Source organism: Pelodiscus sinensis, chromosome 2 (genome assembly GCF_052426305.1).
Source record: "Pelodiscus sinensis isolate ZL-2025 chromosome 2, ASM5242630v1, whole genome shotgun sequence".
NCBI classification, from domain to species: domain Eukaryota; kingdom Metazoa; phylum Chordata; order Testudines; family Trionychidae; genus Pelodiscus; species Pelodiscus sinensis.
Window position 1 is genome coordinate 65,656,873 of NC_143053.1, and position 27,236 is coordinate 65,684,108.

The window sequence follows — 27,236 nt, forward strand, 5'->3', positions numbered from 1 at the left end:
CCATGCCCTTTCTCTCCACATATGCACACCTTTTTCTAAGAAGCGGTCTCATTTATAACTTTATACTGTGCTAGCATAATAATAATATAACTACAAGTATAACTTACACATGATCACTTTAAAGTGCCAGGATAGTATCAAGTGGCCATTAGGGAGGTTCCAAAGAGGATGGAGAGAGGCTGCTCTCAGTGGCGACAGATGAAAGAATGAAGAGCAATGGTCTCTAGTTGCAGCGAGGGAGGTCTAGGTTGGATATTAGGAAAAACTATTTCTCTAGGAGGGTGGTGAAGTACTGGAATGGGTTACCCAGAGAGGTGGTGGAATCTCCATACTTAGAGGTTTTTATGTTCTGGCTTGACAAAACCCTGGCTGGGATGATTTAGTTGTGGTTGGTCCTGCTTTGGGGACTGGGTTGGACTCAATGACCTCCTGTGGTCTCTTCCAACCCTCTGATCCTATGATTTGTCTACACTGCTTAGTTTTGTCGACAACGATTATGACACTTTATTTAAACCAGTGTTGTATGTCTAGACTATGTACCTTGTGTCAGCACAGTGCATCCACACTAGCAGCTCTTGCATCGATAAAGAGAGCAGTGCAATGTGGGTAACTATCCTATTGCGCAACTGGCCACACGGTGCTTTGGGAAGAGTTTGCTATGCCTCACGGGAAAGATAGTGTTACATGATGCAGGTTTCTCAATCCCTTCCTTTTAGTAGGGCCTCCTACTAGATTGCTGGCAGCCAGCCACTTTTCAACTGAAGTGTGAGCAATAGTGGAAGGAGAGTGTATGTGACAGAGAAAGAGTGTGTGTGTGTGGGGGGGGAAATGAGTAAGAGATTGTGTTTAGGGGCACCGCATATGTGAGAGAAAGTGTGTGTGTCGAGGGAGAGCATCAGTATGCTGTCTTAAGTTCAGCTAACATCCTGCGCAACCAATCCTGAGGGAGGGGGACACCCCCACATCAGCCCCCAGTTCTGCACAGGGCATCCAAGATCAAAACAGTGAGCAGCATGGTCGCAGCAGGCATTGTGGGATAATGGGGGAGGCCAGTTATACCAACATAATGAATGGCAGTGCTTGCACTGGCATTTTGACAACAAAATGTTTGTGCAAAAAGCTCTAAGTCTCTTAGCAAAGCTGTTTTATTTTGCTGCCAAAACTGAAGAATTTTGTTGCCCAAAGTGGCACTGCAGTTGACACTCTTTTGCCACCCAAACACTCCTGTATAGACAAAGCCTTCAGCTCAATATTCCTTGTGAACATCTTTATGGAACATTTTGCTCTATCCTCATGTTCTTTTCTCAGGCAACACAGGGGTGAGCAGAGCTTTGTGATTAATGGCTTTTAGCTGCCAGCTCTTTGTCATAATTTTGCCTGTTCTATAGATTTTTACAGTGGGACTGAGAACAGATAATTCCTCTTAAACCTTTTTACAGCCTGTGCAATGAATATGATTAGCAAATTATCCTTTACAAATCTGTGAGGATCTGCAGTTTGGTATAATTATATAATCCAGATCTCCAGCCAGACTGTGTGTATTTTTACACTGCTATCCTAGTATGTAAGTCTTGCTAAAAATGATCTCCTTTAGGAAATGTGCTATAAAAAGCTAAATTTAAAGCCAATTCACGGCAGAAAGAACGCATTCTGAGCGAGTGAGTCTTGTACCAGCATGCGTACATAACCAGAAGAACACTGTCAAGCATAGTTTAATCTTGTAAAATGTAATCTGCCTATTGTTGATTAGTTAACCCTTTCTCCTACCACATACCCACACTGTTACTTTTGTTTATGAATGTACAGTAATTTCCTCTTTGCACATAGGTCATCACAAGCCTGTGCTCTCTGGGCAAACTCTGGTAAGTGGACTTCAGGTGGCCAAGTGTTCAGTTTTTGATCAGAAAGTCCAGTTAAAAAGAGGATCTGATAGTGATGAGATCTACTGATGGATGCCCAAAATCCATTTACTGCAGGCAGAGGTGACAGTCACCTGTATCAGCCCCTACTCAGACGGAACCACTTCCATCCTGCAGCAAGTGGCTGCAGTTCCCAGCCCCAGCTCCCCAGGCATGTCTTTCCTGTCTTGGAAGGGCAGAGAGGGGAATAGCACCGAGTGACGGGGACAGGAGGGAAGAGGAGTGAATGGGGTGGGGAAGGGTTTGGGAGAGACAGGCACTTCTGATGGAGTGTCTGGTTTTTAAATATTGCAAAGTTGGCAACTCTAAGTGGCACACTGCTCTTGTTCAGGACCTCTTCACTGCAGGGAATTCCATCCTGAAGAGATTTTGTGCAAAGTCCAAAACAGGACAGGATTAATCTGACCTCTGTTCACATGTCAGAGTGGGAAACTGGCAGAAGGCCAAAATAATTAGCATCTTTTTGTATTAACTTTTATACAAAATTATTTTTCATATAATAATATTTACATTGTATAGGGGTGAAGGTGGATTGAAGATGATTGTGGAGTTTAGAATTTCTTCCTCTGTTCCTCTGATTCTGACCCCTATGAAATGATTCAACCTTTTCCCAATACATATATTTATCTTTCAGTTATCTTTTGTATATTCTATTCCATCTTTCCTTTCTGTGTATCATGCCATCTAATCTTTCTGTCTAACCTTAATCCAATTTGATCTGATTCTAATGACATCCTTAGGAATCTAAGGACAGTAGTACAGTGGGGGGTGATATTTTGTTCTGTGGCCTGGATAGAGTTTGATATTTTTGTGACTACACAGAAGTGTATTAAATTGTAGATATTCAGTAATGTGTCAATAGAACATTTATAGGACTGCAGAATCTAATTTGAAGCCAAAGATTTTACTTTTGTACAACAAAGAACAGAAAAATTCAGACCCTGAATTCCGTATAAGACAAATAACAGAATTGTGAAACAGATTATTTATCTCCATATTCTGCTTACACATACAATCTAACATAAACCAGGTTCAGGCAGAGAATTTTAAATGAAGATATTTAGATCTTGCTTGAATTTGCTGAGCACCTAATGAGTGGGGAGACGGCATCCTCCACAGGCCCCTGGGTAAGTTGGGGGTGGGGGGGCTATACACTGCTGGAAAGGACTGAACCTCAGGCAAAAGGGGTGGGATTGGGGGCATCCAGTCCTGCGTGCTACCCAGAGCAGGATGTGGCCTCCCCACTGGTCCTCAGAGCTGCCTGGAGCATGCAGTGCAATGCTCCACTGGCGATTTAAAGGGCCTGGGGCTCCAGCTGCCTTTTTAAATTGCTGGGCCCCAGGCAACTGCCCCCTTTCCACATGCCTTACATATCTTTTTGTTAAAAGTTAAAATGTTAGACTACGTTAAGCAGTAGACTCTATGGCTTGCTTATAGGAGGAATGTATACAAGGAATTAAGGCTCTGTAAGATCAGAAAGAGCAAAGCAAAGAGGAAGATATGGAAAAACAGAATTAACAACAAAAAATTTCCATGAGAGAACTTATCTAACTATCTGAAGAAGTGGACTGTGCCGACGAAAGCTCATGATACCATCTACATGTTTTGTTAGTCTATAAATTGCTACCAGACCATTTGTTGTTGTTTTTTTGTAATTTGTAGTAGTCTTGTTTTTCCTCTAGAGTCACAGTCTGAGTGGGGAAAAATTGGTAACATTCAGCCCAGTCCTATGAATTGCTATTTAATCTCTTGATTTTTGCAAAGACCAGTCTACTTGGTGATAAATCATTATAGATTCAGTTCTAAAGTGACCAGCATTGCTGTAGGTATATGTTCTTGACAAAAATATTAATGAACTGATTATGGCTTTCATCCAGACTCTGAGTATCTCAAGGGAATTCAGCTTCTAAACAAAAACCAAAAAACAAAAAAAAAAACCAACAACAACCTACATACTGGGAAAGGCACCGAAGCCCCCAGTTCCACATCTCTATTTCCTTATGAAAGAGAGAACATAATTCAAAAGGGACTCAATAAAAGCATTAGAAATGTAGTGGAGGTGAAATACGGGGAAGAATATTATGTAGGGGAAAATACTGGAAGAAAGCCTCATTTGAGTTGTTCAGCCCTCATCTTGGATTTGCATGCCATACCCTGGCTGGAGTCTTTATTTTATATCGATATATTTATATCCATATCTATATACTACATATCCGTGTCAGAGAAACATGACACAGAAATATAATCCTCAAATCTCTATATTTAACAGGGCATTACTGTATTACAAAGTGAGCTTTTTTATATGCCCTTGTTGTTTCTGATAAGTATATTGGAGTGAAACTACTGACACTACGGATAATTACTAAACCAGGTGTGTCTATCAAACGTTAATATTTTTAAAAATGGAGTGGTAGGCTGGGGATTTTTGCAGGTGAATGTACTTCATCTGTGTTTTAAATAAGCAGTAATCAAATGTCTAAGTATCTATTTGTCCTCTGTCAGTTTTGCTGGGTATGTAATTTATGTGTTAATTTTTCCATATTTTTTGGAACCAGCCTTCTCATTTTGAAAGCTTCAGAGGGGTAGCTGAGTTAGTCTCTAACTGGAAAAACTTAAAAAACAATGAATAGTCTAACAGCACCTTGAAGACTAACAAAACATGTGGATGGTATCAAGAGTTTTCATGGGTACAACCCACTTCTTCAGATGAATAGACTATTAAAAATCCAGTTCCAAAATAAATAGAGGATGGGGGGGGGGGGTGGAGAGAAGGAAGGGGAAAATAGTGTATTAGAGTGTTCACATTACATGAAGCTGATAGAGAAGATGCAAATTGTTTTTAAGTACCCATCATTTGGTTTAAGTTCTTAGGATATGGAAGGTAGTGTGCTAGCTAGGTAATGTCTTTATTCATACCTTTGTGATGGGTCCCAAACCTATACATGAAGTTAACACCCACAAAAGCTCATGATATCATCTACATGGTTTGTTAGTCTTTAAGGTGCTGCTAGACTATTTGTTGCTTTTTAAATTTTTCCTCTCATTTTGAATTATTTTTCTTCTAATGAATGGTTATATGTAGCCTAGCCCCTGAGTGATTAATTTTTTCATTTCTTTGAGTGAGACTATTTCAGTTAAGAAGCTCCAGCATCACTTAGTAATACATATCCAACAATTTGTAATATTTGGTTAGGAATAGCATCTTAATAATCTCTCCATATCCTCCATATATTCATAAAATCTTTACTTTCACTACAGTTTCTTCAACATTTATCCCCATCCAGTCTATATTGTTGCAGATTGACCCCAAAGCACATTAGTGGATTTACATGACACCTTCCATCCTTACAGATCCCTAAGTCCTCTAGAAACATTCTTGACTAGAAATGGGCATAAACCACACAGTTCAGTTGCAGATCTGAAGTTTCAAAGAGTTATGGGAGCAGAAGGTAGGGTTGGGAGCCAATGTTTTGATGTAACTACTGGAAGGACATACTTAGAATATGGGGGGCCTTATCCTGGGAAGCAGTGACTCTGAAAAGGCTTGAGAGTCAAGGTGGATATTCAGCTGAACATGAGCTTCTAGTGCAATGCTGTAGCTAAACAAGATAATGTGATTCTTGGCTGTTTAAGCAGAATAACTAGTAGTAGAGAGGTTATATTATCTCCGTATTTGGCACTGGCACAACTGTTATCAGAATACCATATTTAGTTCTGATCCTCACAAATCAAGAAGAATATTGATAATTGGCAAGGGTTCAGAACCATAAGAATCAGAATCATATATATAGTAGCCCAGTGTCTATGAGTCTGTAATGCTGAAATGCTGACTGTTCCCTCTGGGTAGCCTGTGCTGCATGGGGAGTGCAGGGTCCAAACGTCCGCTTACGCCGCTTGCTCCCCCGCGGCGGCCTGGCTGAGCGGCACAGAAGTCAGCCGAGTGCCACGGCGGGAGGCGAAGATGGGCGGAGTGGTGATGTACATGGCTAAGGGGTGGGGCCTGGCCGGGTATGTCACCATCCCGCCCCCCTTCGCCTCCCACCGTGGCATTCGGCTGACTTCTGTGCCGCTCAGCCGGGCTGCCACGGGGGAACCCAAATGGACACTTGTTCCCCTGCGGCAGTCCGGCTCAGCGGAGCAGAAATCAGCCAAGCGCCACGGCAGGAGGCGAAGGGGGGCGGGGCAGTGACCATTTGGGCCATTTGGGCTCCACGGTCCCCTGAGTGAGAGGCAGAAGGGGGAGGAGAAGTGAAAGAGAGAGACAGAGAGAGGCAGGAGGCGGAGGAGAGCTGAGAGAGAGAGAGGGGGAGGTAGTAGGAGGAGACAGAGAGAGAGAGAGATGGAGCAAGAAACCGGAGGCTCAGGAGAGAAGACCAACATGGAGGAGAGACCTGAAAATCCCGTCTTATGATGGGCTAATTGGCTAGTCATTAAAGGTTTGGAAAGTATGACCTTATGATAGATTCAAGTAATTTAAGTTTATCAAAGAGAAGGTTAAGGGGTGACTTAAGTATGGTCTACAAGTACCTACATGGGGAACAAAAATGGAGTAATAAGGAATCTTCAGTCTAGCAGAAAAAGCCATAATGAAAGCCAATGCCTGGAAGTTGAAGTCAGAAAATTTCAGACTGGAAATAAGACACAAAATATTAATTAGGGTAATTAACCACTGGATTAGTTTACTAATGTTTGTGGCTTTTCCATTACTGGAAATCTTTAAATCAAGACTGGATACTTGTTTAAAGGAAATGTACTAGTTAAAACAGAAATTAATTCAGGTAAATTCCAAAGCAAGCATTATGTAGATTGTTAGACACAGATGGAATCATAGTGGCCGTTTCTGGATTGATAATGTATGCGCGTTAATAAAATTGAATTTACTATCCCCAAGCTTGGGGTTATTTACACCTGAAGTAGTTTGCTTTGGGCTTCTTTCTGTTATTATCAATGGTGAGCACAGACTACATACACAGAAGTTGCAATACCTATTTCTGAAGTACAGTCATTGCGATATAAAATGCAACAATGTTTTATATGCCAGGTAGAAGGGAAGTGAGTAGAGATCAATGTGCAGCACAACAAGGAAGCAGTTCCAGTGCATCTGGGCACCAGCAATCTTCCACCAGCACAATTCTGAGCTGATTTTAAAAAAATCCCCAAACTATTCCCCTCCCCCTTTCTCCCAAGAACCACAGACTAGTCACCAGTAGCTATGAAGAAGTGCATGTTCATTGGCAATAACATGGAAATAGGACTCCTGAGCATTGGGGGTTGTCCCCCCCCTTTGTTATGATAAGAATTCCTTGTGGGCTGCAGAATGGGCTATGGGGACTCTGCCAACCCCTCTGTGGCAGAGATCACTGACATCACTGATCTGACATCAGAGGGGTTAGTGATATTTCCATCAATTCACATTTTTATCAGCCATTACTGTATATTCTTCCTCTAGCCACATTGTGAATCTTGCCTTTGTTGTCCTACAGCTAATTCCTGTGTCCATTTTACTCAAAGGTAAAGTTTCCATCGACTGCCCAGGGGCAACATCAGGCAAATTTTTATCTATACTCTCCTTTCCCCCCCGCCTCTTTACTGCCTATCACTCCCTATCATCTGCTTGTCCATTCCCTCCCTCTTGCCAGCCTCTTCTACTTTCATATCTCTCTTCTGCCTTCTTCACTCCTACCTAAGAGTTGTCTCTCAATCCCATTCTTTAACAAGAATTCTGCTGGGATCATTGTCCTTAGTGTGGTGTCAGCTGATGTAGCAATTACAATAAAAGCAGTCTTAATGCTTTACATTGTAATTTATCTTCTTTCTTGTCATATAATAGGTGCTATGCCCATTCCACTAGGTACTTTCAATAAACTTTCAATAAACGTTTTTATTATTGTCAAAAGCCTTAGCTTTACTTAAACATTTAAACTTGTCTGAACCATTTACAGCCTCATGTCCACTTCATCATAATTATTCCTCAAACATCCTTCATTTTTAACACAAATTAACAGATAAATACATGTTTACATACATATTTAACTAGTGATAGATAAAGCAAACATTTACAAATCAGGCTCTTGACATTGTGATGCCATGACATTTTAAGAAAGCAATATCAACAACCAATCAGAAATCAGGCATAATAAATGTTTCTTTCTTCTCTTTGTTTATATGTCTTTAAATGTTTGAATATTGGACTACGATGCATTCTGTAACCATTCTTACACTGAAGCTTATGGGCATGTTTCAGTTCACAAAGATTTTTTTAAATGTATTACATAAGCACCCCAAAGCATAAATCATTCTTAAGCAATGAGAAATCAGTTGACATCAATTTGCATAATGAATAAAGGCCAGATTTCTAGTTAATGTGAAAAGCAATAGGAGCCAAATGACAACTCTGTAAAACAGATGCTGAAGCAAGATGAGGTACAGAAAAACGTGTGCACAACCCCTTCTCATATACACACACATTAAATAATAATGTAACTTCTTCATTAATAATTCAATTTTGAGTGCCAGGAATGTCATACTTTTTGAGGGTGGAATATTTTAAAAACCAGTTGTTGAGTATTTCTTTTCAGATACCCAAGGTAATTCTAGACTGGTTGTATCTCAGAGCACTGTAATTTCTAATGGCTGCAGGTTACTGTGACAATCTAATTATGTGATTACAGGTTCTACCACAACGATAACACAGTTTAAAAATAAATAAATATTATCAGGTCCACATAATCCAGAAATTTGCATCTTTATAGATTGCATCATTAAACTTAGTGCATATATTATGTTTCTGAAAACAGTTCATTTTCCATGTACATCAAATGCAGTTTATTTGCCTGTTATATACTAGCACTAAAGGCAAATCTGCATTTCATTTTGAAATGAAAACTGAATGTATCATGCAAAAACATTTTATTGAATATTCATTTAACTTTGTAAACAAATTTTGTCTGGCTATGTTCTCACCCTCTCAGTCTATGTCTACACTCGCGGCTTCTTGCGCAAGTAATATGCAAATGAGGCTAAGCATGGTATATCGCTGTGCCTCATTTGCATCCCTAATGAGCCACCATTTTTTTCAGAAGAGGCTCTTGCGCAAGAAGGAGTGTCTACACTGCCCCTTCTTGCGCAAGAAAAACCCTCTTGCACAATGCCGTTACACCTATTACTTGAGAGAAAGAACAGCATTGCGCAAGAGGGTTTTTCTTGCGCAAGAAGGGGCAGTGTAGATGCTCCTTCTTGCGCAAGAGCCTCTTCTGAAAAAAATGGTGGCTCATTAGGTATGCAAATGAGGTTCGGCGATATTCCACGCTTAGCCTCATTTGCATATTACTCGCGCAAGAAGCTGCGAGTGTAGACATAGCCTCAGTGTTTGAACATAAGAACAGCCATACTGGGTCAGACCAAAGGTCCACCTAGCCCAGTATCCTGTCTTCTAACAGTGGCCAATGCCAGGTACACCCGAGGGAATGACCAGAACAGATAATCATCAGGTGAACCCTCTGTCATCCATTTCTAGCCTCGGACAAAGAGGCTAGGGATACCATTCCTACCCCTCCTGTCTAATGAATATTGATGGACCTAAACTCCATGAATTTATCTAGTTCTTTTTTGAACTCTGTTAACGTTCTGGTCTTTACAACACCCTATGGCATGTTGTTTTCTGTGAACATTGGTGAAATCTGATTTATTGGGGATGCAGAACACAGATGTTGTACTATTATTTAATAAAAATCCTTAGTCATGGTCAGTAAAATCTATGCTCAAGATCTCTTAAAATTAAGCCACTACAGGTTTAATCCTGTGAAGTCCATGATAAATCTCCCATTGACTTCAGCAGGACCGGCTTTAGGAAGAGTGTGGGGCCCAATTCAAACAGTTTCGACGGGGCCCCGGCAGCCAGGATTTTTTGTTGAGCAAAAATCAAAACAAAAAAAACACCGCACACAACAAAAAAAGAGTCACAGCCCCTTTAAATCCCCAGCTACAGGGCAGAACCATGCTCCACCTGCCCCGGGGCCAAACCCCGGGGCCGACCCCCCCCTCCTACAGCTCAGAAAAACCCCTGTGCTCGACTCACCCCTCCTGCGGTGCAGGGAAGCTGCCGTGCTCCTCCTCCAGGGCCGACGCCCCCTCCCGCAGTGCGCCCAGCATGCCACAGAGCTGTGGGAGGGGAGCAGCCAGTGCACTTCCGGACCGCCCGGAAGTGGCACGAAGCTGCAGGCAGGACTTCTGTCCACCCTGCGGGAAGCCAGCACTACGCTGGAGGTAGGTAGTGGGGCTTCTCGGGGGTGGAGGGATAATGTGGGGTGGGCGGCCCAAACGCCTCGCGATTGACTGGTCGAGGCCTCACGATCGACCAGTCGATCATGATCGACCAGTTGGTGACCACGGCTTTAGGGCCCGGGGCCCTCTTAGGCATGGGGCCCGATTCGGGGGAATCGGTGAAATCGGCCTAAAGCCGGCCCTGGACTTCAGTGAGGCAGAATCAGGCAGGTAAGGTATGCTTAGGCTGCACACCACTAGTGGCAGTGTGTAGTGTATATAAAACTGCATGCCTCAGTGAAAAACAGGCTGTACCCACATCGCGATGTGTAGCTATGTGTGTCAGTGAAGGCTTTGCTTGGGGAAGCAGGGGAAAGGCTCAGGTAGCTTCCTGCTGCTGGAGCCTTTCACTATGGGGGGACAGGCTCTGACTGAGGGAAGGGCAAATCTCCAGCAGGGAGCTGCCACAGCCTTTCTCTGTTACTTCCCCCTGACAGAACCTTCCCCCTGCTCCCTCCCCTTCTTCCTGTCCCCTCCCCTGGTCCTTTCCTGTGGCATGGTATGTTCAGCTGGGAGAAGGAGAGATGGAGAAGGGCTTCCAGAATCTTGCCCTGCTACTTTTCCTTGATATAGGAGCCCTTCCCTGCAGGAGGAAAGGGTCACTAGACTGCAAAAAATAGCAGTGTAGACAGAGGCAGTGTTGCTTAGGCATATAGAGGGCCATTTAGGGAATACAGAGCATTTATACTCACCTAAACCAGCGCCTCATTGTGTATACTGTTATTTAGATCTATGCTGAAGTGCTGGACATTTCATCTACACAGCCTACATGCCACATAAGGAGTTTGCAGTGGAGACATCCACTAACTGTGCCTAAATATTGATTTGAGGGCCTAACTTGAGGAGCCCATGTTTCAAAATTTTGACCATACTGAACAAACCAATGCTCACTGTATGTCACACATGATAAAGGAGAGCATTTAGACCTCAAGCCATAATTTGTGAATCAATGTGTCTTGATGGTAGGCAATGCATAAGAGTGTGAGTGTTCCAGGTTTTTTTTAAAGTTTTAGTCATGTAAAACAAGCAATATGGATATAGGAGACATCCCCTCCCCCCCCCTCCCCCACACACACATACATTATTGATCATTACTTTATCAGCCTTTTTTATACGTCTATGATTTCTTTGGTGTGAAATGAATCACTGGTAATAGAATCAGTGTTTCCCACACAGCTACGTTCGTGTTATGACCCCACAATGTCTTGCAGCCTTGGTATGGTTAAGTGGTTCAGTGGTCTTCAGTTTTATGTTCTTGATTATTTCTCAATTTCTTTTTTGGGATATGAGATTAAAAAGAAGCTGGTTTTAAACAAGATTATTTTCAGGATGGAGCATTAAAACTCGTGATTGGTGTTTTGCTAAATTTCTAGGGGGGGTTTCAAAGTTTTGGAATGGGTGATATACTTTTAAATTTCATAAAATATTCCCCTATCAATGTGAGTAACAGTTTTAGTCCAGGGAAGATAATGAAACACATATTACTTTAACTACATGGAATGTGATCAATAAGGATCCATGTAAGTAAGTCTTGTTCTAACTGCTAGTTAGTTCTAATACTAGTGGGAAATTTTGAAAAATCAGAAATAAAAACATAAACCCAGATTATGTGTCAGAATTGACATTTTGCTAATATCAAAGGAAACAGAACCACAAATGTTTTGGGTTCTGTTCTAAATCTAAAACATAATTTTCAGAAGTTTCTTAATTTAGCAAAAACAAGTTTTTACAACCCTAATTAGAAGGGTTTTCCCGCACCCTAAATAGTGGATTCTGCAACAGCTTTTTTTAAAAATTATTTCAACTAGGGGGCTGTGCCCCCTGCTTGCTATGCTCACCACACCCCCCTCCACCCCAGGGGTAGGTGTCTGGCCAGGAGGAGTGGGCTGGGGGCAGGGTGTCTGGGCAGGGGGCAGGAAGGGGTAAGGGAGCTGTGGGGTGTGTGTGTCAGACTTGGATCAAGGAGGGGACGTGGGGTGGCTTGGGGGGGGGTTGGGCTCAGATAGTGGAAGGGATGCAGGGTGGCCTGGGCGGGGGTCGGACTTGGGTGGTGAAGGAGATATGGGAGGCCCCAGAGGGGTTGGTTTCTGACGGCATAGGGGACCCTACGTGGCCTGGGAAGGGGTTGGGCTTGGATAGCAGAGGGGACTGGCATGGCCCAGAGGGGGAACCATTGGGCTCATATGGTGGAGAGGACTCGGCCCCAGCAGCTCCTCCCTGACAGCACAGCCCCCCCAGTGCATGAAGCGGGAGCAGGAGCCCAGAGGGGTTGGCACCGAGGCTGGCCACAGCAAGCAGTTGAGGACAGAGGCAGAAGTGGGCAATGGCGGCAGCATGAGGATGCAGATGATGTGATGTTGTCACTCTGTCATCCTGCAGGAATTTTTAAAAATACATGTAGATAGATTATAGCAGTGCTATCAATCACCAATCAAGGTTGCATAGCCCCGCCCCAGTCCCCTTTCCCCCTCCCCCCAAGATGCTCAAAATTATTTAGGCTACTATCGTCTATTGCAAACCTTTCAGCTGGGCCATAGTGACAGCACCTGCCCCCAAACAATTCACCCTAAGCAGCTGATTGTACAGTCTGATATGCATGGTGAATCTTTATGTCCACGTGGAGTTACACTGAAGTCAATGGAGCTCTGCTTGGATGCAGGGGTCCATCTGCACTGATCAAGTTGCAGGCAGAGAAGTAAAATGAGATGCACCACCTGCGTGTGACAAAGGAAAAAAACAAAGAAACGGGTAATAAATGTAAGACCAGTGGGTTACACACAGGGGAGCCAACAGACTTGCCAGGCTCTTGGGCAATGTGGGGGAGGGAGGTGACTCTGCGCTCCTAGAAGGAGTGGGGCCTCAGGCAGAAGGGGCGAGGCTGGAGAAACCAGCCCTTAGTGTAGACCAGAGCTCTGGCGGTGATTTGAAGGGCCTGGGGCGCTGGACATCTGTCAGAGTAGCAGTAGTGGCGGCAGCCAGGAATCATGGGTTCTTTTGAACTGCTCGGCCCCATAGCAATTGCCCTCTTTGCCTCCCTCTTCCCCCTTCCATCAGTGGGCCTGGTTACACAGGCAGCTATGGCTCAATCCAGCTCTCATTGAAGCAAATGACAATCCTCCAGTTGATTCTGGTGGTGAAGGTCAAATCTTTGTTGCACCACTGGAAAATTTCTGATGGACCTAAGTAGGTTGTAACTATAGATTCTGATTCAGAGGTGCATATCTCAGCCCCACACATGGTTGATTATATGTACCTTGTTGTATGTGTGTTTGTGAAACAGAGAGTATCAGCAAGGAAGCATTATTCTCCAAGGAACACAGTTGTTCAGTATTTGATTTATTTGATGTTAGCTGTGTATTCAATATTTCTTGGGAATTCAGTAGCATTTGTTGTTTGCAACCAGTCCACCCCACTGCTTAGGTTATGTGAAGAAAGTTCTAATTTATTAGGATCATCTCACAAAAAGGGCTAGTTATGAGATCCCTTAATTCACTGAAGATTGTATTGCTGAACTATTATTCCCTCCTGGTGAAAATCAGCCCTTTGTCTGCCAAAAAGCCAGCTGTGTAATCTCAGCTCTCTTGTGCATAATTCTGAACATATCATTTTACAAGCTAACGTCCTATCTAAGCAACTAAATAAATTATTGATGCTAGTATTTGGACTCTAAAGAATTAGCTGACTCAAAGAGACCAAACAGATTGGCAATAACAAAATGTTCAAAAATTCAAAATGTTTCTATGAATAAATGAAAAGATTCATTTAATGTAAACAATTGTTCTGCTTATTTCTTCCTGTTCTAATAACAAAAATCAGTTTGATCACTTTGTTGGAACTGAAAAAAAGACACCTCCAGTTTAAAATTTTCTGTTTCTGGAACTATAGAAAAAGGTTGAATCCCTTATAATAAAATGAGTGTATGTATGTGTGTTTGAGCCTGTCAATTAATACTTCCTCCAAGGTTCTGAATGGGTGGATAATTGCATAAAAACAGTGGGAGTAACACACAAAGATCCATGCTCAGAAAATTGAGATTTAACTGCAAGCAATGTTGGCTTCATTTTTTCTCCCCTCCTCAACTTGCCCCACCATCAAGATGGAATTATTTTCTGTAAACAAATGAGATTTGTGCCATCCAGATAGATTGGCCATTGAGTCTCAGCAAGACTTTTAAGTTTTGTGTGTCTTCTTCAAGCCCCCTGGAAATTTGGACAGGAATGCTTTCTTGCAGGCAATTTCGACACATTTCCCCTTCACATGAGAGCATCTGAAAAACTTGGGGCAGAGGAAGGAAAGCGGGAGGAAGCCTATGTTCCCGTTAGACCTATGTTGAACTTATGACCCTTATGCAAATTGTGCTGGCCCTCTGTTGAGGGGTGAACATAACCCCTTGTTAGTGAACATGGATGTCTTCTCAGATTGGACCCTCACAGATACATCAACAGATCTTGATGAATTTGTTAAACTAAAACAATTCCTTGTGTGCATATTAGTAATTAGTTTTTAATTAAAAATGCAACAGATCATGGCTGTAAAAGAGACCATAACAGTCCTATATAATTGAATGAAAAAGGTTTGATTTGCTTCTGAAGGAGTTTAAGAAATATAATTAGGAACTTACACTTAGTAAGTTCCACGAGGCGTACAGATAGTTCGGATTAGAAGCCTAATCCGAACTATCTAGTCCGTGCCGCGTGTAGCCGCGCGGCACGGAGTCCGCACTACCCGGCTTTTAAAAATGGCGGCGCCGGCTTTATGCTAATGAAGCCCGGGAAATTCAAATCCCGGGCTTCATTAGCAAGTTCGGTATGCATACATTACCCCCCTAGTTCGAACTAGGGGGGTAGTGTAGACATACCCTTGTAGAGGAACCTCATACAAAGTTGGTCACCAGAAGAATTGCACCTCCTTGCCTCCCACTACTAGAAAGACATTCCAATATTGGGAAATCCAAGACTGGGAAAAGGACTCTTGGACGAAGTGAAAGAAATGCCCTTGGGCAAGGTGCTAAGATTATGGCTGGATACACACTTCCTTTTTCACACTCTAAGGTAGGAGCTTCTGGTAGATGGTTTGTAGAAACACCACATCATCCCACTGGATTAAAGAGTGAAGATTTGCACAGATGTGACTGTGATGAGGTCTGTGAACCACAGAGAGACCGAGTAAAGAAAGTGCTTGGTTTGGACTTTCATTGCCCTGTGAAAGACTGGCTTTTTTGTTTGACCAAAGAGCTTAATATAAAAGAAGAGCAAACCTAGTCAAAGGGTATGTCTCCACTGCAAATAAAGGTGTGATTGTAGCATGAGAAAGCGTAACTATGCTAGTTTTGATCCTGCTAGCGTGAGTAGGTGTAACTATGCTAGCTTCAATAGCAATGAAGATGTGTTGACACAGACACTATTGTGGGGGTTCATACTCCGAGTATGTACCCACAGTCCTTAATGAACTTATATTAGGGTAGCTAGCTCATGCTGAAGCCCATAACACGAAGACCTCACTATCGCTGTTACCCATATCAAATAGATTTCAGCAAAACTGGACAACATTTTGCTGAAAAATGCAATTACAGAACTAATTTGTGAATTCTGGTCAAATTTGGTGAATAGTTATGACCAAATAAATTATGGGAGGAAGGGAATTTATTAGCATTAACATTTTTTTAAATGAACCATTTTTATTATTTTGTTTCAAAGCAAAAATGTTGACATGAAATGTCATTTCCTTCAAAAAGTTTAATTCAACCTGAAGAATTTTTGTTTGGTTTTGCAATTCCATTGACAAAAAAACCAAAACCACTTAGTTTGAGTTCAAAAAAAGCTGATTTTTTCAGGGGGAGAGAGGGAGGAGAGTCTGGCCATTGAACAGAAAAAATTACGTGCTCAGTTTTAGTTTAACTCCAGCATGATAATACCTACCTATGCTGCAATCAAACCTTCATTTGTACCCCACCCCTCTAAATGAAGAAAGAACTAAGAAAAGCTGTCCACTGAGCTATGGGGACTAAGCATAGTAACAAGGTGAAGAAGAGTCCAATTAGCCACTCCATGCACTGAGGAAACATATAATTAAAGATTAGATTTAGCTGGGGAGATCCAGACACTGGTTAGCTTTTATAAAGGAGTGATTACAAAACCACTAGGAAAGTTCTGAGAGCTGCAGTAAGGCACTGGTTGGCAACTGTTGGCCCTGATGAGGGAGGACATCAGAGGTGAAGGTTTCCAGAGAGAAACTCTGAGGCAGCTCCTTAGCAACAAACTAGGAGACAGTTATATGGAGAGACTAAGCTCCACAAAGAGAAGAAGGGTGAGTGAAGCTCCCCCAACAAGTGCTTGCAAAAGGCAAAGGTAGGAATTCGCCCAGGGACCCTACAAGGTATCATAAGGAACAAACCCAAATGATTATCGCAAGGGTACTGAGGTGAAACTAAAAGGAAGGGGTAGGCTTGGGTTCCTTGAACACCCTGCAGCAGAAGGAGCAGTTCAAACCATAGGGCTATGTCTACGCTGGCATGATTTTCCGAAAATGCTTTTAACGGAAAAGTTTTCCGTTAAACGCATTTTTGGAAAAGCACGTCTAGATTGGCAGGAGGATGCTTTTCCGCAAAAGCACTTTTTGTGGAAAAGCATCTGTGGCCAATCTAGACGTGGTTTTCCACAAAAAAGCCCCAATCGCCATTTTTGCGATTGGGGCTTTTTTGCGGAAAACAGTACTGTGCTGTCTACACTGGCCCTTTTGCGCAAAAGTCTTTCGGAAAAAGACTTTTTCCCGAATGGGAGCAGCATAGTATTTCTGGAAAAGCACTGACAAACTTACATGAGATCGTCAGTGCTTTTCCGGAAATTCAAGCGGCCAGTGTAGACAGCTGGCAAGTTTTTCTGGAAAAGTGGCTGATTTTCCGGAAAAACTTGCCAGTCTAGACATAGCCTAGGAGTAAAGCTTCAAAGACTATAGAGCTCAGAAGGTCTGTTTTTCATTTTTACTTTCTTACTCCTGGATCAGAATAGGATGTAAGCATCCTGACTGGAGTGCTGAATCATAAACACCCTAATGTGACCACTGAGTAGCTGCTGGCAGGGGGTGACAAAGACTGAATCACACCAGCCAGTGACTAAATCTTCTACGTGCTCTCTAATAAGGTAGGAGAGTGCAACATGTACTTTACTGTCATCTGAGATATTGGACAGCTTTATAAGAACTTCACCAAAAACAAACTGCTTTCCATGAATCTCACACTAACATATCTACAACAAAGGACAGAGCTATTGATTTCTGGGCGACTTTAGATTGGCAATAATTCTCTCACTTTTTTTTAAACATAGTGCCTATTCTTTCACTGTACAGCATATTATTTTCACAAAAACTGCCTCTCCCACAGAGTAGACATCTCCAGGGAAAATAATAAACTGGCAACTTATGAATGAGTATAGATATGCCTGGATGTGAAATATGAGGTGAAGAGTGGCCTATACGGTTAACCTGCTCACTAGCGTGTCTCCCTGTATCCCCCTCATATATATGTAGAAAGAGAGAGAGAAAATATTTATTCTTTCCTTATGGCTTTGATTATATGTTTATAAATCACACAGTAGGTTTATATTGGCTGTTGGCTGTTTGACTGTAACACAAAAGACTTATACTGAGTCTTGTCCTGTATGTTGAGCTAAGGCAAAGTTAGTATTTTTATCTGGGACCTGTTACCCAGATACCACAGTTAGCTCACACATCTTTGGGACCTTTCACTTTGATGGTGCTAAAATTGAAGGACTTTCCATTGTATATGTGCTTCCAAGAATGCTCTCAAACTTAGCAGGCACACAGTTCTTAGAAAAACTGCAAATAACTGATTGAGAGCAGGCTGAATAATAAATGTGATTGACAACCTCAAAAGGCCTATGACCAGTGTTCCCTCTAAGCTGCACAGCTTCCCAGGTGATTAATCAGTCCTGCCTTGTCAGAGGCTCAGGGCTCCAGGCAGGGAGCTGACTGGGCAGGGCTGATTAATCACCTGGGAAGCTGTGATGCTGCATAGCTTAGAAGGAACACTGCCCATGATAACGAAATGACACCCATGATAATAAGTTGAGACCAATGATATACTGACATATTGGAAAAAGACACGTAACCATTAGCAACGTAAAGAAATACAAATAAGGAAAAAAGGAAACATCCCCTACTGAATATGCATTAAACGCAATGGCTGCATCTAGACTGGCAAGTTTTTCCGCAAAAACAACTGCTTTTGCGGAAAAACTTGCCAGCTGTCTACACTGGCCACTTGAATTTCCACAAGAACACTGACGATCTCATGTAAGATTCAGTGTTCTTGCGGAAATGCTATGCTGCTCCTGTTCGGGCAAAAGCCCTCTTGCGCAAATGCTTTTGCACAAGAGGGCCAGTGTAGACAACGCGGTATTGTTTTGCGCAAAAAAGCCCCGATGGCGAAAATGGTGATCGGGCTTTCTTGCGCAAAAGCACGTCTAGATTGGCACGGGCGCTTTTCTGCAAAAAATGCTTTTGCGGAAAAGCGTCCGTGCCAATCTAGACGCTCTTTTCCGCAAATGCTTTTAACGGAAAAACTTTTCCGTTAAAAGCATTTGCGGAAAATCATGCCAGTCTAGACATAGCCAATGTCAGTGTAACATATGATAGAGGTGGCATCCCAAACTAGGGGTAGGAGAAGGAGATGTAGTCCTTGGGAGGTGCCTGAATGATCACCACTGGTGATGATGGGGAAGGTGCAGATGATGAGGAAGAAGATGGCTAATACTTCAGGTGGTTCTAGATGGAATGGTGTGAGTATATCGCATGGAAATATAGGTGTACATTCTCTATCTTATGAAATAGGGGTGTTTGTGACTGTGCTAAGTCTATATGGGTATGTCTACACTACAAAGTTAGTTCGAACTAACTTTAATAGGTGCTACACTAGCGCTCCGCTAGTTCGAATTTGAATCGAACTAGCGGAGCGCTTAGTTCGAACTAGGTAAACCTCATTTTACGAGGACTAACGCCTAGTTCGAACTAGCTAGTTCGAACTAAGGGCTGTGTAGCCCTTTAGTTCGAACTAGTGGGAGGCTAGCCCTCCCCAGGTTTCCCTGGTGGCCACTCTGGCCAACACCAGGGAAACTCTATGCCCCCCTCCCGGCCCCGGACCCCTTAAAGGGGCACGGGCTGGCTACGGTGCCCGTGCCAGGTGCAAGCCTGCCAGCACCCAGCTAGCAGACCCTGCACCTGGCACAGCACAGAGCCACCCACCCGATGCCCCCCAGCCCACCCCCTCTTGCCGGGACCAGGCTGGCGGCTCCCGGGAGCTTGCCCTGGACCGCAAGAGGCGGGCACCTTCCTGGGCTAGTGCGGACATCGTGGACCTCGTCCACGATCTCCGCACTAGGCACAGGAAAGTGGCTGTCTAGGGCAGGAGAGCTTCCAGCCTGGCCACCCAGGACCAGGTGTGCATGAAAATCAAGGGGGTCCACTGAGACCCCCGACACTGAGCCCTGAGCTTACAATGGCCGTCCTGGGTCAGACCAAAGGTCCATCTAGCCCAGTAGCCTGTCTGCCGACAGCGGCCAACCCTAGGGACCCTGGAGGGGATGGACCGAAGACAGTGACCAAGCCATTTGTCTCGTGCCATCCCTCTCCAGCCTTCCACAAACTTTGGGCATGGACACCACTCCTAGCCTCTGGCTAATAGGACTCCATGGACCCAACCTCCATCACTTTATCTCACTTCCCTTTAAACTCTGTTCTAGTTCTAGCCTTCACAGCCTCCTGCAGCAAGGAGTTCCACAGGTTAACTATTTGCTTTGTCAAGAACAACAACTTTCTCTTACTAGTTTCAAGCCTGCTACCCATTCCTTTCCTTTGGTGTCCTCTAGTCCTTCTTTATGGGAACTCAGGAAGAACTTTTCTGAATGCACCCTCTCCACCCAACCCCTGCTTTTAGAGACCTCTATCCTGTCCCCCCTCCGTCTCCTCTTTTCTAAGCTGAACAGTCCCAGTCTCTGTAGCCTTCGTTCATCTGGGACCTGTTCCCAACCCCTGATCATGTTAGTTGCCCTCCCCTCTCCCAGCCTTTCTCTTCCCCTCTCCCACCTCCTTTTCCCAGTCTCCCCCAGTTTTGTTCAATAAAGACAGAGTCAATGTTGGAAGAAACGTTATCTTTATTTTGTACATCAATAAGAAGGGGGGCTAGGGAAGGGTAAGTGGAAGGAGGTGAGGGAGGAATGGGGTACCAGCCCCCGATGGGGAGGACTGGGCTGGCTCTGCGGGCTTCTGGGGGTGGAAGCTCTCCTGCAGCCCCCCAATTACTCCCTCTCCCCAGATGGCAGCCTGCGGCAAGTGCAGCTGGGCTGATGGCCGAGTGGTGTGATGTGCCCAGTGTGAGCACTCAGGGCACTCCAAGCCAGAACTTCTTTGCAAGTGGGGCACCCCTTAGAACTGTGTGTCCGGGGTGGGGGTCGGGACCCTTTAAGCGCAGCCCTCGGCTAGCTGAGACAGCATCTCCATGCTCTAAGTCCTCCATTTATGCCCTGCCGGCACTGCTTCCGGCCATCCTTAAGCCCTGTTCAGAGTCCACTCAATGTGGACTTGCTAGTTCGAACTAGCAAAACGCTAGTTCGAACTAGTTTTTAGTTCTAGATGCGTTAGTTCGAACTAGCTTAGTTCGAATTAACTAATTCGAACTAAGTTAGTTCGAACTAGCGCTGTAGTGTAGACGTACCCTATTAGACTGTGCTAATAGTCTATATTTGCAAATATACAAGAGTTCCCATAGCATCTGTGCTGCATTTGTGCACATCAGGATTCAAAACAGTGTTCCCTCTAAGCTGCCCAGCAGCACAGCTTCACGGGTGATTAATCAGCCCCACCCAGTCAGTCAGCTCCATGCACTAAGCCTTGAGCCTCTGACTGGGCAGGGCTGATTAATCACCTGTGAAGCTTAGAGGGCACACTGGTTCCCAACCATGTAATGACTGAATACTGGGCCTGACCTTGGGACCTAAAGGTGACAGCTGGAAATTTATAAGCAATCTTAGATCAGGTTACAGAAGAAAATGGCTTTTAAAAGCTGTTGTTCATGATATTTAAAAAAGAAAGAGCTGATAGTTAGCAGTTAATTTTAGAAGTTCAGTGTAATTGTTGAGAGTAGTTGGGTTTTTTTTTGAAAAGGGAGAAATTTTGATAAAAATTCTTGTTCACAGTTATAACATTAAACAGATAAGCGTAATCTGAAGTTTCAGGTCCAGATAATGTTGGCTTACGCTTATTTAAAAATCTTTTAAACCTTTATTTAAAGCACAGGAAAAGGGAAAAAAATAAATCATTTGAAATGTTAAAGTATTGAACTAAATCTTTTATTCTAAATAGCCCTTCTTCCCTTTCACTCTTTAAAGTTTCTTCTAGGAGAAATCCCTGCTTGGATGATAACTGTCCATTTAAATAGTCTGGAGTTTTTGCTATTAGAAACCTTATTTCCTTGAAGATAAAACAAACGCGCATAAATAGAGAGAACAGAACAGCAAAGACAGAAAATGCAGCTTCTGTTTTCAGTACTGACTTTTCCAGTTGTGAAGTTCCAAGTTAAACAGACTTAGTCCACAGTCTGATCAGCACTTCAAGACCTGACAAACTTGGACCAGTGTCAGTCTAAGGCATTGCTTTTAGCTGCCTCTTTGGTAACAGGCTCACAGCTGGATTGTAAAATATGGAGTTGTCTGGGCCAGCTTTGGACAGAAAACAAAAAGAGAAAGGAAAGGAAAAAAATAAGCTGACAAAGGAAAATGACACATGGGGGCAGAGGTGAGTAACAGCTGGAGTCCAAGTCTCACATGCCAACTGTTGTTGAGGATTTAGTAAAAGTTGGTGGAGGTGACAGTGTCCTTGGATTCATTCTCCCTGCTCTGGTCTGGTCAGGCTGTCTTTCAGGATAAGAATAACAAAGGCCTGATGATGTCATGGTGAATCCTGGGGCACAAGGAGATGGTAGGGGTTGCAGCAATGATAGCAAAGCTAACTCCTTCCAGTTTATGCATTCCATACTCCCTCACATTTTGTGACACATCTCCCTGCCATCCCTGATAAACGATGTCCAAGAAAGAGTAGTAGCCTTATCCCATTATGCTCAATCAAAACACATTTCACAGACTTCAACTATAACCTTGCCTGCCTTTCCTAGACTCTTTCAGCTGGTTGTCATGCCAACCTGTGACTTTATTAGGAGCCTTGACAACCCCTTACCAGAGCTTTTTAACTGAAATGATCCAGTCTTTGCTATTTTGTCTCCAACTTTTGCTGACTTTTTATAATCAATTTTATGTAACAGGTTAAGTTGAACTTTTGCCTTGGCTAACTTAAGAGTACAGGTCCTTTTGCAAACACCTCTAAATATAGGGCAAGGCTTGGGGTAATAGCTTTTTGTACTGACCTACTAAAAACTGAAGTAAATAAGTACTTAAATATACTGTGAAAGCTTTGTTATCTGGCACTTTGTTAATCGGCATTGCCACAATACTGCCATGTCTTCAAGTGCATGCACCTGACTCCCGCTTGTCCAGCCAGATTGCTTGATGCCTTCAGTGTCCCACTTTGGGCTCCTGGAAGCCAGATCTTCCAGAGGTTCTCCTGGGCAGCTGGTCCATTTATTTACCTGCTTCTTAGGATAGCTCTGTGGCTCAAGGGGAAGGAGAAGGGTCACCAGGTGTTCCCAAGGGGGTGGGGGATTGGTTGCTGCAGTTTTCTCTGGGTAGGGGCCAGGGCAGAGCAATAAGCTCAAATACGCACCACATTCAATTAGCCAGCAACCCCCATTCCCTGTGAGTGCGGGATAACAAAACTTTCACTGTATACTCTCCAGAAAGCATAGTTCACTTCAGTATTTATGTTACTGTGGTACAATAGATTATTTCACTATTTCTAGTTGTGTGTAAACTCTTATTGTTTCTAAGATTATAAAGCATACAACATGTAAGCATACAACAGATATATTGTTATTTGTTCAATAAAACTAAATGAAATTGAAGACATTGAATATATGCAAAATAGTCTTCAGTTTTGTTTGGTCTTTCCTTTCGTTCGTGTGTTCCAGTGCATCTTGCAGGGCATATAATGCCACAGGCAATCACATTTATTTAATAAGTAAGCAGTTAAGCAGTACCAGTCAGTTCAGAGACCGTACATAAAAATACAAAAAGGCTGTACCTAATGTGGACATGCTCATTTCATATTGCTCTAGGGTGATATAGTCCCCATTTCAGTGTATTGTCAATTTAAATGTCAGAACAGCTGTCTTTATCCCACCCTCTGGGTATTAGTGTTCTTCCTAATGCATCATAAGGGAAATCAAAAATGGAAACTTTTTCACAAATCACTCTGAAAAGAGAAGTCACATTAAGCCCTGATGCTCAGTTAATGGAGCTTTTCATAGGTCATTTTTGAGAGGAACCTTATTCCTAGGGTTTCTGGAGCAGTCATTTAGTTCTATTAACAATAACAAAACCAAATGCTATGCATAAAAGTTGAAAAGCCAATTAGTTCATTTAGCCATCGCAGAGGCATGTAGAATGATTCAAGGTACATTATAAATAGTTATTTGATAATATCAGTCTGCTTTTTCATATTCTACTTAGTCTGTAACAATTTCAAGTGTATTAGCTGCATATGCTTTTCGTATTGTGTGTTGTTATTTCTCAGTATTTTCAAATTGCCGTTTGGAATAATCCATTTCTTCCAAAAATGTTGTGGTAATTACAATATATTGTTCTCCCAAATAACTAATAATGCCACCTACTCTCCACGGTGACTTTCTGGGAAAGGCACTATGTTCCAGCAGGATGGAAGGAATTTTGAGGCTCTCAGACTTCTGTTTTGGTGAATTTTGTTTCCATTCTTCCCCTATAATGTTTGTACCATTTATTACTCTCTCAGCCATTTTTAATATTAGGATTTTGAATAGTTGGAGAAACAGATTGATTACTCTGCAGTGACCCCGTGTATATAAGAACAGCTTTGGAGTCAGCATGGAACTGGCCTTAGAATTACTCTAATGTCTGTCAATGGGCTGTAGCCTCTAAAGGGAACTCTGCCTGCTGGTTTTTGCGGGAGCATGACGGTGCTTTGGCTATATCCCCTCCCAGCTCTCAGAATGTGGCCTGCAGAGGGGGTGAGTAAGAACCAGTAAAATCAACTCTTTGCCATTTGAGGATACCCATAATAGAGAAATCAACTGGTTTTTAAGCTCTTTTGTGCCACCGGAGTAGGTAAAAGGGAGGAGCCGGGGAGAGAATCTGCCCATATTGCTTATTAGATTTTAATTTCTCTGCCTATATTATATTACATTATTTGTTAAATTGATACATATAGGTTGATTAACTGAATGACTTTTTGGGTATTATCCAGTCTATCCCACTGGATCTCGAAATGAACTGATTCAGTTATTACTGTGCCATTTTGAATAGGGTGGGATGACCTAGTCTACCAATGATATTTTTCACGATGGGCTTGTATGTTGAGGTAGAATAAGGAAGCAATATGGGTAACCTGATACATAGTATGGCAATGAACCACAATTAATCATTAAGATTTTCTGTAGCAGTTTATCTGTCAGTTAAAGACCAGATTGAGCAAACAAAGTCCAATTGTAATTATTTTGAGTTAATACGGCAATTTACAAAAAATGTTCTATTTGTAAGACTTTTACTATAGTCTGTTATAGTAAAGCTCAGCTTTATTTATTTCAATTCCAAATTGCATAGAGTGACTGATAGTCCCTTTCCTTCTGTTTTTTTTTTCTCTTACAATTTATCTTCCAGGCCATTTACTGAGGCTGATGCTCCCCCTTTTCCCCTCCCCCCAAGTTTAAACTGGGAATGAACCAAATAAACCAAGGGTAACTCCACTAAGATCAATGGGATTACAGTGATGTGGAAAGAGTCAAGCCTGCCATCTCCTTTTCCCTCCCACCCTTAATTTGTATGGTGGCTATTTGTAAAATCTGTGTCATGTGATTGATGTTTCCTAGTGTACTATCACTTCTCCTCTTGATGGAACACCCATAACACAGTTCAGACAGATTGGCCAGTGGCATAGTTGGCATTTCAAAATGTGGTGGTTATGTTCATCAGTGTATCTTCATTGGATGCCTGTGGAAGAGATGTATGTTTCTTGAATACTGTATTTCTCTTAATAAAATATTGCTGCTTGGAAAGAGCTTGGGGATCTTGGTCCTGTTTCTCATGAATCAGGTTTCTCTGAACAGATTAGAGGCTAGACTACCTCCGGCTCTGAATTTTTTTGCCTCTGAAAAGCTAAGTAAATATAGTCTAATCAATAAATAGATGGAAGACCTTCAGGGAAAACCCAGATACTGCAGGAAGGATTGCTTAATAACATAAGAATGGCCATACTGGATCAGACCAAAGGTCCATCCAGCCGAGTATCCTGTCTGCCAACAGTGGCTAATGCCAGGTGTCCCAGAGGGAGTGAACCGAACAGGTAATGATCAAGCGATCTCTTTCCTGCCATCTATCTTCTCCCTCTGACAAAGAGGGCTCGTCTACACTGGCCCCTTTTCCGAAAGGGGCATGTTAATTTCACAGGTCGTAATAGGGAAATCCGCGGGGGATTTAAATATCCCCCGCGGCATTTAAATAAAAATGTCCGCCGCTTTTTTCTGGCTTTTAGAAAAGCTGGAAAAAAGTGGCGGACATTTTTATTTAAATGCCGCGGGGGATATTTAAATCCCCCGCAGATTTCCCTATTATGACCTGTGAAATTAACATGCCCCTTTCGGAAAAGGGGCCAGTGTAGACGTAGCCACAGAGGATAGGGACACCATTCCTTACCCATGCTGGCTAATGGCCATTAATGGACATAACCTCCATGAATTTATCTAGTTTTCGTTTAAACCCGGTTATAGTCCTAGCCTTCACAACCTCCTCAGGCAAGGATTGACTATACGCTGTGTGAAGAAGAATTTCCTTTTATTTGTTTTAAACCTGCTGTCCATTAATTTCATTTGGTGGTCCCTAGTTCTTATATTATGGGAACAAGTAAATAACTTTACCTTATTTACTTTCTCCACACAATTCATGATTTTATAGATGTCTATCATTCCCCCCCTCCCCTTAGTATCCTCTTTTCCAAGCTGAAAAGTCCTAGTCTCTTTAGTAATAGAAATGTAGCCGTGTTAGTCTGGTGTAGCTGAAGCAAAATGCAGGACTATGTAGCACTTTAAAGACTAACAAGATGGTTTATTAGATGATGAGCTTTTATGGGCCAGACCCACTTCCTCAGATCAAATAGTGGAAGAAAATAGTCACAACCATATATACCAAAGGATACAATTAAAAAAAAGTGAACACATATGAAAAGGACAAATCACATTTCAGAACAGAAGGGGGATGCGGGGGGTGGGGAGGGTGAAGGAAGGAAGGTAAGTGTCTGTGAAATAATGAATATAATGACACCTCTAATATAATTAATTCACAGACACTTACCTTCCTTCCTTCCTTTCCCCCCCCCCTGCATTCCCCTTCTGTTCTGAAATGTGATTTGTCCTTTTCATATGTGTTCACTTATTTTTAATTGTATCCTTTGGTATATATGGTTGTGACTATTTTCTTCCACTATTTGATCTGAGGAAGTGGGTCTGGCCCACGAAAGCTCATCATCTAATAAACCATCTTGTTAGTCTTTAAAGTGCTAAATAGTCCTGCATTTTGCTAGTCTCTTTAATCTCTCCTCATATGCGACCCGTTCCAAACCCCTAATAATTTTAGTTGCCCTTCTCTGAACCTTTTTTAAGATGAGGAGATCACGTCTATATGCAGTATTCAAGATGCGGGCATACCATGGATTTACATGAGGGCAATAAGATATTCTCCGTCTTATTCTCTATCCCTTTTTTAATGATTTCTAACATCCTGTTTGCTTTTTTGACTGCCGCTGCACACTGCATGGACTTTTTCAGAGAACTATCCATAATGACTCCAA